The sequence below is a fragment of the Eptesicus fuscus genome, chromosome 17 (genome assembly GCF_027574615.1).
Source record: "Eptesicus fuscus isolate TK198812 chromosome 17, DD_ASM_mEF_20220401, whole genome shotgun sequence".
Lineage (NCBI taxonomy): Eukaryota > Metazoa > Chordata > Mammalia > Chiroptera > Vespertilionidae > Eptesicus > Eptesicus fuscus.
In genome coordinates, this window is record NC_072489.1 from 19,149,847 (window position 1) to 19,164,964 (window position 15,118).

At 49.5% G+C, this 15,118-nt stretch overlaps 1 protein-coding gene across 2 annotated transcripts in view; it reads left to right on the plus strand.

Moving 5' to 3' along the window:
* The first annotated feature begins 88 nt into the window (after positions 1–88).
* LRRC20 (leucine rich repeat containing 20) overlaps positions 89–15,118 on the plus strand; it is a 56,635-nt gene continuing 41,605 nt past the window's right edge. Inside the window, exon 1 of one of the 2 annotated variants that reach the window (XM_028151403.2) lies at positions 89–144. The gene's annotated coding sequence lies outside the window, so the exon portion shown is untranslated. Of the gene's footprint in view, positions 145–12,258; positions 12,322–15,118 lie in introns of those variants that run through there. The other variant, XM_008145423.3, reaches the window with a different exon arrangement.

Sequence of the window (15,118 nt, forward strand, 5' to 3'; positions counted from 1 at the left end):
GGAAGCGATTCTTCCGGAAGTGAGGTTGACGTGGGCGGGACCTCGGCGACAAGGGGGCGGGGCCGGGCCGGGCCACTTTCCGCCGCCAAGGGCCGGAGGTGTGCGGGATGGGACGTGCGCGAAGTGTTTGTGAGCCCCGCGAAGGTAGGCACGGAAAACGTTACTGGTTCCTTTGTTTTAATTGTCAGTTAGCACTGCTTTCCTTGAGCTGACTTCTGATTCCTAACCATCTAAACAAAGTGTAGTTTCACTTTTAATTGCTCAACAATAAATGCAGGCAGGCAATGTGTGCATGATATATTAAAGAACAAATCAGAGCAGAAAGGTTTATGGTATCACGGTAGCCCAGTTTCCAAATTCCCCTTTCCAGGGGGAACCACTGGTACCAGTTTATTGTGTGTCCTTCTAGAGACAGTCTCTGTATACACACATAATGCAACAAATAAACATGAAAAAAGAGATGAATAACTACCCATGTTACAAGGATGACTATTGAGTTAGAGGTTAAGAAACTGAAGCACAGAGGCCCTGTTGGTTAGAGCATTTTCCCCATACCGCAAGGTTGTGGGTTTTATCCACCATCAGGGCCCATTCAAGAACCAGCCAATGAATGCATAAATAAGTGGAACAACAAATCGATGTTTCTCTCTCTCCCTTCCTCTCTCTATAAAATCGATTAAAAAAACAGGCCGGCTCAGTGGTTAAGCATCAACCTATGAACCAGGAGGTCACAGATTGGATTCCTTGTCAGGGCATATGCACAGGTTGTGGGCTCGATCCCTAGTGTGGGGCGTGCAGGAGATAGCCGATCTATGATTGTCTGTCATCATTGATGTTTCTATCTCTCTCTCCTTCTTACCTCCTCTCTGTGTATACACACACACACACACACACACACACACACACACACAACACTGAAGCACAAGGTGCCTGAAAAATCTAGATCTGGAACCCTATTCTTTCCTCCAAGGAAAAATACTGTTTGGTCTCAAAATTTGCATTCTTAAATATTATTAAGGATCCCAAAGAGCTTTTGTTTGAATAGATTATATCTATTGATAATTCCTATATTAAAATTAAAACTGAGAATTTAAAAGTGTTCTTTAGTTCATAAAATGTCATTACATGTTAAGGTATTTTTATTTTTAAATTTACATTTCCCCCCAAAATTAGTGAAAAAAAGTGGCATTGTTTTACATTTTTGCAAACATTTTAATGTCTGCGTAGTAGAAGACAGCTGGAGTCTCACATCTGTTTCTGCATTCAATTTGTTGTGATGTTTTGATTCAAGTATATGAAGAATACCCAGATTCATACAGATATGCAATTGACAAAAGGTACCCTCTCAGGTTCCTAGACTGGGTCTCAGTCCCCGACCCCCCTGAACACACTTTGAAAACCACTGCTCTAGGCAGCATTGCCTCTGCCCGCAATGTGCCCAAGATGGAATTAAAATGATAATCATGGGCACCGTCAACATAGTTATTTTCCCATTTTATGAATGAGGAAAGTGAGGCTGAGATATAAGTGTTTAGCCCAAGTAAAACTGCTACTGCTTCACTACTGAGAAAGCCAAGCCAACCATGTGATTGGACTGTTGGAACTTTCAGTCCCACACCCCTGATCACCGGAGGACAAGGGGCTGGCGATTGAGATCAGTCGCCAATGGCCAATGATTTAATCAATATTGCCTTTGTTACGAAGCCTGCACTAAAACCAAAAAGGACTGCGGCAGGAAGAGTTGGAGAGCTTCCTGGTTGAGGAACACCTGGGGATTTGGAGCGAGTGCCACACAGAGCAGTGAGAGCTCTGCACCCTTACCCATATCTTCCCCATGCATCTCTTCCATCTGGCGGTCCTGAGTTGTATCTTTTTATAATAAACTGGTAATCTAGTAAGTGGAATGTTTTCTAAGTTCTGTGAGTTGCTCTAGCAAATTAATCAAACCCAAGGAGGGAGTAGTTGGAATCTTCGATCTATAGCACAGGTGACAACTTGGACTTGCGATTGGCATCTGAAGTCGGGTTGGGGGGGTGGCTGTCTTGCAGGACTGAATCTATAACCTGTGGGACCTGACACTATCTCCAGGTAGTTAGTGTCAGAATTGACTTGAATTGTAGGACACCCAGCTGGTGTTGGAGACTTGCTTAGTGGTGAGGGGAAAAAACCCACACTTTGGGAGAAGATTCTTCTCTCTGAATGTCTTGGGGGACTGGGAAGCTGCCGATATAATTGTAACCTCACAGACACAGTACCCCTAGATCCATAACTGATGTGCTGCTAGGATTGAACATGTAAATTATACCACATTTGGGCAGCCCTTTCTTGGAACTTTTAATATTTATTAGTATAACTTGATTTTTTTTTAATGGAAGTGCCTGAGTGTCTTTAAACCAGGTGTGCTCTTCCTGTAGTCCAGTGATGGCGAACCTATGACACACGTGTCAGCACTGACACGCGTAGCCATTTCTGATGACACGCGGCCGCATGCCGAGGATGAAACATTTGCTGCTCCTGAGGATGAAACATTTGCGACTAGAGTCTTGGAGTTAGTTTTTTCCTCAAAGTGACACACTACCCGAGTTATGCTCAGTTTTTTGGCGAAGTTTGACACACCAAGCTCAAAAGGTTGCCCATCACTGCTATAGTCTGTTATTCCACTAGTTAGCCACCCTGGCTTCCCAAAACTCATTCCTTCTAACTCCACTGCAGTCACCTCGTGGTTCTGTCTTTCCCAGGGGCAGAAGAAGATTGCTCCCCACCCTCGATAATGAGGCCACCCACACTAGATCTCTATCATCATAAGGATAATAGCCCCTAGATCTCTATCGTCATAAACATAATAGCCCCTTACTTTTGGATAACACTTTCCCACTTTACAAAGCATTTTCAGACCATTATCTCACTTAAACTGAGCCACGGCCTATAATGGAGGCAAGCCGCTTATTATTCTTATCTACATTCTACAGATTAGGAAACTGAGTCTCAAAGAGGTTATGACTTCTCTGATCTGAGGTCATACAGCCAGGACCCATGGAGCTGGGACTAGTGCTCAAGCTTCTGGCTGGCCATCCTATGCACTTTCTCCTGTACCTGCTGGCCTCCTGCATTATAAAGAGGGGAAGATGCTCATGGGCACTAACTCTTTGTCATCACCTGTGCTGAACTCCCTGGGAGGTGAGCAGCATCCATTTCCTGAGCTTCTGGAACATAAGAGACAGAACAGGTTCAAAAGGTGATGATAATTGTAGATAACATCTAGGCATCCAGGCTGAGTCAGGTGCTGTACTAGGCCTTCGAGAGATCTTATCTCTAGTGCTCCTAACCGCCATAAAAGGGTAGGTGTTATTATGCCTATTTACAGATGAGGAAATAGCTTCAGAGGAGCTAGCTTGCCAAAGGTCACATGCTGTATCTCTAGAAATTCTCTAGCCTCTCACTGTGGTTGGAAGCAGTCTGCTGTGCCCAGGCTTTGACAGCAGACATGCCTTGGTTCATATGCCAGCTCCCACCTGCCTGCTGTATGACCATGTTCTCGCATCGGAAAAATAAAGAGGGGGGACCTCTCATTCACAGAGTGCTCTCCTGAGGACCAAATGCCAGGCCCAGCCGAGGTCTGGCTGATGGGAACGGGGGTTAGGCACCAATGAGATCCAAGAAGGGGCCAGGAGCTGAGAGGCGGGGAGAAGCGGGGCAGGTAGGAAAGCAGCATGAATGGCAGAGGGGACCATGCTTCAGTCTCAGTGTGTCCTCATTTGGAAGTCTTGTCAGGGGATGCCATCAAAAGCCCAGAGCTGTAGATTTCAGAAAATGAGGTATTATTTCTTCAAAGTTACTTAGGCATCATAAAGTCCTCCAGTAAAGCCAGTTTATTATTTGCCTGTTTACTACAATCCAACACTTAGTTCCTGTCTCTCTCTCTCTCTCTCTCTCTCTCTCTCTCTCTCTCTCTCTCTCTCTCTCTCTCTCTCTCCATCCCAACATTTAGTAGAAGATTCTTCATGGGTACAGCCCTCCCTCTATTACCTGTGGCCTGCAAGGTGAAAGTGGGCAGTAAGCTTAAGGCCGTACCAAGCCCGGTAGCATGTGCCTGTTTTTATAGTTTGAGCTCCAACCAGAAAGAGCACTGTCATCCAAACACTGAATGGTGCCAGCAACAGCCCAGAGGCAAGGTACAGGTATACAGAGCTTGGGAGCCAAGAGCCGGAACTCACCAAGTTGAGTTGCTCTGTCCCCCGGAGCTTCTGCTCTCTCTTGGGTGGAGTTTTCAGTGGAAATTCTGTCTGATGACTGGGTGGGCCCAAGAGGTTCAGAGTAGAAAACTCTGATTGCCTTTGATCTGATTCTCCATGTAGGCTCTGGACTTGCTACCTGGCTTTCATCTCTCCATCAACTAATTCATTCGGAAATACTTACTCAGCTCCTGCTATGACCCTGGCTCTAGATTAAGGCGTGAACAAGGGCAGACCTTGTGAAGCTCCCACCTGGCCATGGGACTCACCTGCCTTGGTGACAGCCCCTGGCACCCAGTTCTTTGGCTGGATTTGGATGGGGTTATTCGTTCATCCACACTGCATAGGCCCAGAAGCCCTGGGGCAGCAATGGCTGGCTGTGTGTATTGGATTGCATCACCACCCTCTCTTCCATGGCTTCCCATTACTCTTCGAATCTTGAATAAGTCCCTCCCTGGTCTGGCCTCATCTCCTACCTTTCTTCCTCTCACTTTTAGTGTTCCTATTTCTCCAATGGACCATGTGCCCTCCCATCCCAGGGCCTTTGCACTTGCTAGTCCCCTTGCTTGGTTCTCTGTGGTGACCAGACATTAAGGTGACCCCATGATCTTCACTTCCTGGTGTTCACATCCTTGAGTGGGGGTGGGGCCTGTGGCTTGCTTCTAATAGAATATGGCAGAGGTGACAGACTGTCTGTCACTCCTGTGATTACGTTAAGTTATGTAAGACTCCATCGTGCTAGCAGACTCACTCTAGTCTCCCCTCCATTGTTGGCTTTGAAAAAGCAAGCTGCCGTGAGTCCTACAGTTACAAGGAAATGAATTCTGTCAGCAACCCGGGGGAGCCTGGAGGTGGCCCCTCCCGCAGTCCCGCAGTCAGGCCTCCATGGGAAAATGCAGCCTTGATTACAGCCTGGACTCGGGACCCACAGAAACTGCAGATGATAAATGTATTGTTTTTAGGCACTAAGTTTGTCGTTAAAAAAACAAAGCTGTCAATTTGTTACTGTTTTCTGTATGCAGCATAGAAAACTACTGTGTTTCCTAATATCTACCTAATCGACTCTTACTCGTCCCCCGTCATTCCCATCCAACTCAGACGGACTTTCTCAGGGCAGCCTTCCCTACCCTCTCTGCCAAGGCTCCATCTCCTTGTTGGAGGCGCTCATACCATTGTGTACCGCACTTCCACACGACCTGAACCATTATAGTTATGATTATTTAATTAATATCGCCTCTCCACTAGACTGTAAGTGCCATGAGAGCAGCTATTGTGTCCTCTGCTTCTCTCCAGGGGCTGGCACAGTACCTGTTGAGTAAATAAATGATTTGGCAGGACATTCAGCGTCAGGAGGAGTGCGGGAAGACACGGGCTAGATTGCTCAGTGGTTAGAGGCTTCAGTGACTTGGGGGAGAGTGCGTATTATATTCCTAAAAACCCACTTTTATGGTGACATATCTGAACAACTGAAGCTAAAAGTGTATTTGGGGGTGTCCTTGATGGGAATTATATGTGTCCATACAGTTGTCACACTGGGACACCCTAGGACTTGGCATGAGTGTGTTTCTTTTGGAAACTCCAGGCTCCTTCCTCCTTCCAGAACTTTTTGTATTTTGACCACCAGGCAACTCTCTTAACAATATTCTTCCTATGAGTTTCCACCTTCCTAGTCAGAGGAGGGAAGTGCAGGGGTGGGTAGGGAAGGGTGTGGTTAGGTGGAGGGAGCTCCAGCTTGGCAGTTTCAATAAGGCCCACAAAATGCCAAATAACTGCCCCAGCGAAAGACAGAAAGGTGAGTACATGGGTGCTATGTACTGAATCATATCCACCCCCCCCCCCCATTCATATGTTGAAACCCTAACCCTCAATGCAATTGTATGTGAAGATAGGGCTTTTAAGTATGTAATTAAGGTTAAAAGAAGTTATAAGGGTGGGGCCCTAATCGAATAGGGCTGTTGCCTTTATAAGAAGAGGAAGAGATAGATACCAGAGCGCTCTCTTCAGCATGTGAGGACACAGTGAGAAGGTGGCCATCTGCAAGCCAGGAAGAGAGACCGCACCAGAAACCCAATCACCTAGCACCTTCATCTTGAACTTCCCAGCCTCCAGAACTGCAAGAAATAAATTTCGGTTGTTGCAGCCTCCAGTCTATGGTATTTTGTTACGGCCACCTGAGCAGATTAAGACATGGGGTGATCCAGAAGGCTCCATTGTATGTTATAACAAGGTTGAGGGGCTACAGAGTTTAGGCCTGTGTTCTCCTGTATCCAACTGTGTCCCCTAACATTTTGGCATCAGAGTTTAAACATACTCAAGTCTCTACATCAAGCATGTCAAACTCGTGGCTGGCGGGCCACATGACAAACAAGGCATGTGGCCCTCCGGCCGTGAGTTTGACATGCTTGCTCTACATCTTCAACCATCCCTCCCTAGGTCCTAAGGCCCTTCCGAGGTCTGGCCATGTTTACCTCCTTTGTTCCAGCGACACTTCCTGAAGGAGTTGTCTATACTTGCTGATCACTCATTACCATTCATTTACTCCTCGGTCACTTCAGTTTGGCCTCCATAGCACAGGAGCTGCTTTGATGTCCCATCCAGTGCACACGTTTTGGTCCTCATCTGACTGTTCTCTTTTTCTCTACCCTTTCTAATCCTTCGCATTGATCTCTTCTGTGTTTCTTCGTCCCTCCCTGCCCTCTCGCTTGCTTGCTCAGATAAAGCAAGCTGCCATGCTGAAGGAAGCTCTGTGGAAAGACCACATGGCAAAGACCTGAGGGAGGCCTCCTGCCGACGGCTTGTGAGGACTTGAGGTCTTTGTCCAGCAGCTCAGGAGAACTCCCTCCTGAACTAAGACGTGAACTAGGAAGAGGGTTCTACGCCTTGAGAGACTGTGAGAGAGTCAGAGCCAGAGGACCCCGCTAAGCCACACCCAGGTCCCTGACCCATATAAACCATCTATACTAATAAAAGGGTAATATGCTAATTAGACCGGATGTCTTCCGGACGACTTTCCGGACATCCTTCCTGACAAAGCTGGGCCCAGGCGCCTGTGCCGGGCCTGGGCTAAAGCTGCCTGTGGTCCCAGGCGCCTGTGCCTGCAGCCGGTCCAGGCAAAGCCAGCTCAGGTCCCAGGTGCCTGTGGCCGACCGGAGGAGGGAAGCCTGGGTCCCAGGTTGCAGGGGCCAAGGCCGAGGTGGTTAGGGGCGATCAGGCCTGCAGGGGAGCAGTTAGGAGCAATCAGGCAGGCAGGCAGAGGTGGTTAGGGGCAATCAGGCATGCAGGCAGGTGAGCAGTTAGGAGCCAGTAGTCCCGGATTGCGAGAGGGATGTCCAACTGCGGTTTACAGGGATCAGGCCTAAACCGGCAGTCGGACATCCCCCGAGGGGTCCTGGATTGGAGAGGGTGCAGGCCGGGCTGAGGGACACCCCCGCCCCATGCACAAATGTCGTGCACCGGGCCTCTAGTGGTACAATAAATGTTTTTTAGCCACTAAGTTTTGGGTAATTTCTTATGCAGCCATAGATAACTAGTATAGTCACTAAATTGATTTCTCAACCTGCTAACAGGTAATGACTTGTAAATTGAATAACACTGATCTAGTTTTAGATGCAAGTACTGTGCTGGGCATCAAAGGGAGATTCAAGGATGAATAAGACCTGCTCATTGTCTTCAAAGAGCTTTTAGTGTCTTTTGAGGATCTAAACATTTAATAGGCTGCATGTATTTCTAGGACAGGGTGTTCCACTTGTTCAAAGACAGTAGAAGGAAATGAGAGGTTCCCTCAGGCAGAGATACACAATGTGGTGAGCACTGAGATATGTTGATTGGGGAGTCCTTAAGGGGAAAACAGGCTTCACAGGAAGACCCAAAGGGATTTCCACATCCACAAAGGCTTGGAAGAGAGAGGATGAGCCCATGAAGAAGAACTCTGCTCAGGGGAAATATCAAAGAGGCCACAATTGTATCTTATTTCCACTGTGGTTAGAGCCTGAGAATTACTCAGTAGATCATGGGGGGGGGGGGGAGGGGGGGAGTGTGTGGGATGACAAGGGCTGTTGTGAGGATTAAATGAGTAAATATGTGTAAAATGCTCACAACAGTGTCTAATGCATACCAAGTTACTGTGTGTTCTTATTGTCCTCTGGTCCAGGCCCCAGCCATGTTCACGAACAACTTTCAGATCCCTAAACCCAATAGTCCCCTCCGTCCTTCCCCTCCTCACCGCCCACAACAGCCCTTGATATTGATCCTAGTAATTGTTAGATGGGAAGTGGTCCCATCAGGGCTCTCAGTCATCTAAGTTGAGCTGTTCTCTCTGCCCACAGGATAGTGTCCTTTCCACAAGTGCCCTGGGGATTTATTTTTCTCAGCAAGGGGTAGATCCTCCAGGAAACAGCCAAACAAGTTTGTCATTGCACAAGCGGTTTCCTGGTTTGCAAGGCTTTCGGGCCTCAGCGGGCTGTGTGCAAACCCTGGCAAACATCTGAGCCTCTTTCTGTTCATAGGTGAAGGGTATGTGGCTTCCAGCTCAGGTGACCAGGTTTGGACCAGGGCCTTAAAGGGCCCAGACCTCCAAAGATGCTCTGGATTTCTTCCTAGGATTTCTTCCTTGGGCCAGCTGAGAAGCCTTAGTGTGGCTTCCCCTTGCACAGTTCTATCTTTCTGAGCCCTTCCTTTGTTATTCTGAAACTGAAGGTGGCAATGGGTATTTTGCAAGAGATAAAATTTTGCCAATTGATTGTGTTCAATGACATCTGTGAACATCATGATTGAAAACCTTAGAACTGCCAATAAATATTTACTGAGCACCCACTAGGTATTGTGGGAATATTTATTGAGCAGTGAGACAGATTGCAAAACCAGCTGCAATTCTCTGTCCATCCTTATATCCATGTTTGTTGCAATGTGACTTTGCTGCTCTTGCCATCAGAACATGGAGTCTATTTCCCCACCCTTTTACCTGGGTTGAACTTGTGACTTGGGTTAGCCCAGTGGTTCTCAATGTGGGGCACATGCCCCACAGGGGGGCAATTTAATTTTTAAGGGGGGGCAATTCGAGAATGAGTTAACAGTGAATTTTTTGCATTTCTTACGGTTCTAGGAGCTTCCTATACAGTATATAAGTATATATTGTGACATATTTATGCATTTCAGTTCTCTATTATATGTTTTGAAACTATTTGCTGTTATTTCATATTATTATTTTAAAAATAATTTCTTAGTGATTTCTTCCTCAGTACTTCAACTGTCCTTTTGTTATTTTTCTCTTTCATGGATGCCACCTTTTTTGGAAGCTTGTTTAGACCAAGTGAATGGCCTTTTAGGCTTCCACCACGTGAATAGTTCACTTTTTGAATAATAAGAATTATATGTCACAGGGGAGGGGGACATCAGGATTTTAGAGATGCTTAGATGGGGCATGGCCAAAAAAGGTTGGGAACCACTGGTTTAGCCAATACAATTATGGCAGTGATGTAGTGCCAGTTTTTAGCCTAGACCTTGAGAGACCTGGCCTGATTCCGCTCTTGCTCTTAGAACCCCAAAGCTCCATATGACCAGTCTGGGCTAGCCTGCTGGTGGATGAGAGCCATGTGGCCCAGTTACCTCAGTCAACAGCTAGCCACTCCCAGAAGCACAGGCCTCTGGCTGCCTAGCCACTGACCCTAGGTGCATGTGGGAGTCCAGCTGAGGCCAGAACAATTGCCCAGCTGAACCCAAACTAACATGCTGGCCCATAAAATCATGAACTAAGTAGTTACTGTTTTAAGCCACTTGTAAGTTTTGGGGTGTTTTATTATGCAGGAAAAGAAAGTGCTGACTGGTACAAGCACTTACCATGTGCCAGACTCTTGTCTGTTTGAAATCAGGCAGAGCCAGTTCAGAGATGGCATAATAACTGGCAAGATGCAGGAAGTGCTCTGTAGAAGCAAACACACTAGCAATGGAAGAAGTGGCATTTGAACTGGAGAGGAGTCTTGTCCACGTGGAGTTGGAGGGGCCAGAGATACAGTGATGACGAGGCTGGGGAAAGGCTTCCATAGTCTTCCTGGGAAGGAGTCAGCAAACTTGGCTGCTCAGGCATCCTCGTGAGTGGTAACCCTTGAGGGCAGGGTCTGTGTCTGATTCATCTCGAGATGCCCCAAGACACAGGGCCTTGACTGCACTAGGCATTCAGTTTTGAAAGGCTTTCTTTGGAGAGTTTTCTAATTCCCTTCCCTGTATTCCTACTCACCCAATTGTATTCGTTTTCTAGGGTTGTTGTAATAAATTGCCACAAGCTGGCTGGCTTAACACAAGAGAAATGTATTCCCTCACAGTTCTGGAGGCTAGCAGGCAAAATCAAGGTGTTGGCAGAGTTAATTCCTTTTTAGATGCGCTGAGGTAGAATCTGTTCCTTGCCTCTTCCTAGTAGGTGGTCTTTGCCCACAATCCTTAGGGTTCCTTGGTTTGTAGAGAAGCATCACTCCAATCTCTGCCTCCATTGTCATATGATGTATCTATGTCTGTCTGTGTGTCTCTTTTCTTCTTTTAAGAGCACCAGTCACTGCCTACACCAGTATTATATCTGCAACTAGAGGACCGGTACACGACATTCATGTACTCTTGGGCCTAAGCTGGCAGGCAGACATCCCTCTTGCAGTCAGGGTCTCTTGCAGTCCGCAGTCTGGGACCCCTTGCTCCTTACTGCCCACCTGCAGTGGAGGCGGGAGAGGCTCCCACCATCGCCACTGCGCTTGCCAGCCGTGACCCCGGCTTCTGGCTGAGCAGCACTCCCCCTGTGGGAGCACACTGACCACCAGGGGGCAGCTCCTGCGTTGAGCATCTGCCCCCTGGTGGTCAGTGCATGTCATACCAACCAGTCGTTCTGCCTTTCCGTTGATTTGCATATTAGGGTTTTATTATATAGGATGACCCTATGTCCAAATAAGGTAACATGTACTGGGAGTTAAGATTTCAACCTATCTTTTTTGGGGAGACACAATTTAACCCATAACATTCATCAAGACCCAGGGGAACGTGTGTTCCTTATTTGACTGCCGCAGTCCCCAGAGACAGAATTAAATGTTCTTTCTTTATGATTCCCACATTTTTTTTTTTTTTGATTTTTTTTACAGAGAGGAAGGGAGAGATAGAGAGTTAGAAACATCGATGAGAGAGAAACATCGATCAGCTGCCTCCTGCACACCTCCTACTGGGGATGTGCCCACAACCCAGGTACATGCCCTTGACCGGAATCGAACCTGGGACCTTTCAGTCCGCAGGCCGATGCTCTATCCACTGAGCCAAACCGGTCAGGGCTGATTCCCACACATTTAATACATGTTTGTGTTTAGTAGAGCATTTGACTCGCTGATCCTCCTCACTAGCTGAATAAGGGTCCGCATTTCTTTCATCTTCCCCAGAGAGCCTGGGGGAGGGTGAGTCCTCCATAAATGAAGACCTGTGAAGCAGCTGCCCTGCCCTGAGCTGTCATGCTGAGCACCCCAACCTCAACAGTTCGTGTATTAATTCTCACAGTGACCCTGTGACGTATTTGCATATTTTAATTCCCATTTTATAGAGGAGAACGAGAGAGGTGAAGTACCTTGGCGTAGCGTAGCTAGAATTGTTGTCTCCAAAAACCTGAACGGGCGCCGGAAGGTCTCACATGAAAAGTTTCCTATTTCCCATCTTCACGTTTCTCCAAGTACCTGGATCTGGTTATTTCCGCTCCGTTCCCGGGAGAAACAAATCTGGAGCCCCAGTCCTACGTTCCTGTCTACCCCCCGCCCTCCCAAGCGCTTTCCCTCCAGCAGCCGCACACAAAGCGGACCCAGCCACGAGAGCGCGCGGGCTACCCTTCCGCGCGCGCCGCTCCTGGGCGCGGCGAGAGGACCGCGCGCTGCCGGGTTGCGCGCGGCCCGGGCCGCTGCCTGCTCCCGCCCCGCAGCCTGACCCGGCGCAGCGATTGGCCGGGCGGCCGAGCGCTCAGAGCCCGGGTCCCCACGCCCCGCCCTGCCGGCTCCCGCCGGCCGCTGTTGTGTGGGGCGCCGCCGGCGGCCGAGGGAGCGTGACTGCGCTGCGCAGGGCGCTAGGAGGCATTGTCGCCGTAAGTGCAGCAGAAAGCGGCCCGGACAGGGGCCCCACGCTTCGTGCCCCGCGAAGTAAACGTAGTCTGAGGCTAAGCTCTGGAGGGGCTGGGGGAGAGAGGGAGAGAAGTGTCCCCGTTTCTGCAGCGTGCCCTCCCCTCCCCCAGGTCACCCGGTGCAAAGAGCAGCGGTGCGCCAGCTGCGGCTTAGGCAGTGCCGGGGGCCCGGCGCCACGCCGGCCCATCATTGCAGACTGCGGCTGGACTGGGGCTGGCTTGGGAGAGACGGCGCAGCGGTGCCCGGGGACAGGGAGCTCGGGGAAGCGGGCCTCCTTTCCCCGCGGGAGGCGGCCCTGCTGGGAGAAGCTGTCGTGTACTTCGTCCCTGAAGTGACACTTGCGGGGTTTGCTTCCGCTCTGGGGAGCTGCAGACGGGTAGCGCAGAGAGTGCCTCTTGGCCTCCGGAAGGCGCGGGAGTCCCCAGCCCTCTGTGGTCGCCACGTTTTTTCCTCTGCCTGCTTTATTCTCCCTAGTCCCCGCCTGCCGGGAGAGCTGAGGGCTGGCAACGAGGAGCCATTGGCTGCGGGCGCCGGGGGGTGGGGTAGACGGGCGAGGCGGGCCCCTTTCGCCAGACACGGGGGACCCTGGCCTGGCCATCTCGCTCGGTCCTGGGAGGCACAGCCCGAGGATGCTTAGATGCCCATAGGGAAGTACGCGCGGACCCTGCGGACCCCGTGGCTCAAAAAACCAGGCGCCAGCCGGTCCTGCGCACGCCCCAGCAGGCTCCTTTCCCTTGGGTGGAAAACTGGGTCAGCTCTGCCCTGGCCTCGAGTGGGCCTTCTAGGCTCCTTGGGTCCGATCCAGCCCGCCGGCTCTCCCCTCCGCATCGGCTCCCCCGTTGGCGTGGTCCAGGAGACCCGCTGGAGCCAACGGTGGGGGAGCTTGCACACATGGTTCCGGAGGCTCGGGTTGCCCTTCCGAGCGGCGCCAGGCTCTAAAGTTCCCTGGTGACCACACCAGTAACTAAATATAGGAGCAGCTGGTGTGGACGGGGTGTCGCGGCAGCTCCTTTGCTCAGATCTTGGGGCTCCAGATAAGGTAGAGTTCTCACTGGTGAGGGCGGGAGCTGTGGCAGGGGGGCTACTGTCAGGGTTTGAGCAAAAATCCGCCCTCTCCCAGCCTCCTAGCCAGGTGAAATGAGGTTACAGGTACAGGAGGGCTGTGTTGCCAGTTCTCTTAAAGCGGGTCATCTATTTTTTTCTGGCATTCAGTTATTATATCCTAACGTACTGTACCTGTTTAATACCTATTGGTAATGCCTTGTGTGTGAGAAGTGCTTAGCAGTTTGCAAAAGCTTTTCTCAAAAGCTATTATGTCGTTTACTGCTCAAAACAACCCAGGGAGGGAGACGACATATCCGTTTTACAAACAGGACTGCTCACAACACAGAATTTTCCAGAACTTCGGTTGGTTTAGGCTGCTCTCCTCAAAAAAAACTCTCCACAGCTCCCTGCAGAGAAACAGGATCTACAGAAGGGCCTCCAACCCCCTCCACCGGTGTCTGGGGACAGACTGGCTGTCTGTCCCGCTCTTTCTCATCATGTTGGGCACCTCTTCTCAGCCCCTGATCTGTTCCCTCCTCCTATCCGTGCCATGTACCTTCATGGCCGAGGGCACTCACACTCCTTGGGCCTGGGGTCATTGTGCTACTCGCGTCTGGCTCATTCTGCTTCTTGTCACGGAGTCTCTGATACTGGTTGGGAAGCTCATTCTGGCCCATGCCCTGTTCTGTACCTTTACTCCCCAAGGGTAGCTGTAGTCCTTGGAGGAGATGCTCAGGAGCTGTCCGTTGGATTTAACTATTTCCTGGGACTGTGATGCACGCTCTGAGGAAAGGGGAGTTGGGGCTGTGTGGAGAGGGTTGTGTTGCTGGGACAGCAGCAATGTGAGTATGAGTTTGTCCCCAGTGTCTAAGGGTCTCCAGGATTTGGAGTGCTTTCCTTGAAATTTTCTAAGACTGCTCTTTACTGCCTGGCCAGCAGTCATCAGATTTGGGTACCCAAGTCCAGACCAGACCCATGTGGGTTAGTGGTCCCTGTTTCTCCCCTTTGGGACACTTTCTGCTACCAGCGCTTGTCAGGTTAACCAGATGCCTCAAGGAGTCCACAACTTGGGCCTGAAGAATTGGGTTCTGGGTCCAGAAGGACTGCCTTGCATACTAATTGTTCCCACTGGCCAGTGTGATTTTTTTTGTGTGTGTGTGTATGTGTGGGACTACATGAGATTGGGCAGCCAGAATAGTGCTGACATGCTGGTTTTGATTCACTCGAATAGTTTATATAGACAGGGTCCCCACATTCCTAGAGGTGGCCCTGCCTAGGGGGATTTGCACTCCATCACTTACATGTGACTCAAGACAGTTTTTCATTTTCCTCAAAAACAGTTTAAAACAAAAGAAGAGGAGCAGCTTTATTTGTTCCTGCCCAGTCCTCCTTTCTCTCTGGGCTCCTGTCACATGCTAAATAAATAATAATAATTATTATTATTATTTTTTTGTCAAAGAGGCCCTGTGTTAGGTTGGGGCTGAAACGAAGTTGGACAACCTTGCAGGAGCCCTTTAGGGGACACACTCTAGACTCCTGTCATCCTAAGTTAATTCTACCCTCATTTTGGAGCCCTCTTACTCCATCTTGGGTCCTATACTCAAGTGGCCCTGCCACCCTCCCATCTCACAGCCCTGCCTGTGCCAAAGAGGGGACAGACCTTTGTCATCTGACCTGGGAGAGAGATTGTCAGCTGAATTTTATGAAGGAATTCTC